The sequence below is a fragment of the Notothenia coriiceps genome, unplaced genomic scaffold (assembly GCF_000735185.1).
Source record: "Notothenia coriiceps isolate Sejong01 unplaced genomic scaffold, NC01 NC01_scaffold00010967, whole genome shotgun sequence".
Taxonomy (NCBI): Eukaryota; Metazoa; Chordata; class Actinopteri; order Perciformes; family Nototheniidae; genus Notothenia; species Notothenia coriiceps.
Genome location: NW_011343668.1, coordinates 198,890 through 200,747, shown reverse-complemented (window position 1 = coordinate 200,747; position 1,858 = coordinate 198,890). Strand labels below are relative to the sequence as shown.

Below are 1,858 nucleotides of genomic sequence, written 5' to 3'. Positions count from 1 at the left end.
TTTGATGTGTGTGTTTCTGACTCTAAAGGCATCCATAATAATCCAAACCCGTCCCAGACCATAACTCTTTCTTGTGCTAACGATACTAAACAATCCTTTTACATTGTCTCCTGTACACATTGTGTGGTATACATTCTTCAGGGATTTAGCATGTTGTTTCATACCATGTATACACATTTTGCAAACCATGCTGCTGTGCTTTTCGATATTTGCAATGTTTTCAACCATTCCAAGCTTTCAATGGTTTCAATTAATCTCTGTATGATAAATCGTTTATCAGCCCTTTAAAACGTACTTGAGTTATGAAATCCATCACATTTTATTTGTAATGTTTGTTATTTTAATACATTATAATCCTATACTGGTGTACCTTTCTGCAATTGCAACAGTATTACACTCCAATAATGCTAAAAACATTATCGATCATGGTCTCGACAAACAACCAAAGGTCAACCCTCCTTTCCACATCACCGTTTTAGGTATCACACAACACCCCCTGAGACACACATCTACTGTTTTTAAATCATTACTAAACTAGACATGAGTCTCTACTATAAAACTGCAGCACCTTTGTTCATTACTGAGTGGATAAAACATTTCTCTGTGAGGCTGAGCTTCCCTGAAACCAGTCAAATTTGAGTATCAAATGATATAAAAACATGTCATCTGGGGATTTGTTTGTAACATTTTCCTTTTATTATCATATTTATCTATTTGTTTAACCCTCCTGTTGTCTTCGGGTCAAATCTGACCGATTTACTACTTTCATCAATCATAACTTTTTTGTTTTACATTCGATTGCATTAAGGCTTTGTGATATCCTTCACAGTAGATATTTGAACATATCAAATCGCTGATCACCACTTTCATTGAATTGTGGATGATTTAGTCAACTTTGTAACACCCATTGTGTTCCCGGTCCAAAATTACCGCCATAAAGAAAAGGAAATAGTAACCATTCGGATCAGATAAAACACACACACACACACACACACACACACACACACACACACACACATACTCTAGATGTGTTTCCACACACACACACACACACCACACCCACACCACCACACACACACACGCCACACACACACCCACACAACCACACACACCACAGCACACCATCACCCACACACACCACCACACACACACCACACACACACACCCACACAACACACACACTAGATGTGTTTCCCCCCACCGGTTATGTGGCCATCCCCCGCATGGCACACCTGCACACGGCAATACATGTTCAGGTGTATATTCTTTGTTATATTTACCTGGCACGTTTGTTCATGTTATACCAGTAGTACTGATACATATTTAACCAGTTTCGAAAGGGTGTTTTAAATGAAATTTGGGTGATGAATTAATGGTTTGTTTAATGTAAATAGCAGTTAAAACAGGGACGGTGCAGAAATTTTACCCCACGAACAACCCGAGAACTCAGAAAGAGCTACGGGAATGCTGAGTTAGATGATTTCGCACCACACAAGCCTATAGGCAAGAATATTTGTAACAATATATGGATTGGTCTATGTGTGCACTATATAGGGGAACATATCTGACCGCAGACTGAGGGAGCAAACTGAACCCGAGAATGAGCTGAAGTCATGCGATGAGAGTTAGGTGAGAGACGGTGATGAACCAGCAGTAGTGCAGAAAATGTTGGGGCGCGGCAATTGGCGCCATTACTGAGCTGAGAAGGAGGACCGAGGGCGAGTGAAGTGGACGGTGCAAAAGGAAGTTTAAAATAAAACAAACTTGTTTTCTTGTGCACCAACCTAGGTCGAAACCAGTTCACGTTTGACAAGGTCCATGTCTTGCAATCAGTTCCGAACAGACAATTTACTTGGAA

The 1,858-nt window shown here is 40.2% G+C and overlaps 1 protein-coding gene across 1 annotated transcript in view; it reads right to left on the bottom strand.

Annotated features, from left to right (window-relative positions):
* LOC104946317 (protein jagged-2-like) overlaps positions 1–1,858 on the bottom strand; it is a 31,111-nt gene that overhangs the window by 845 nt on the left and 28,408 nt on the right. The gene's annotated exons all lie outside the window — the stretch shown is intronic.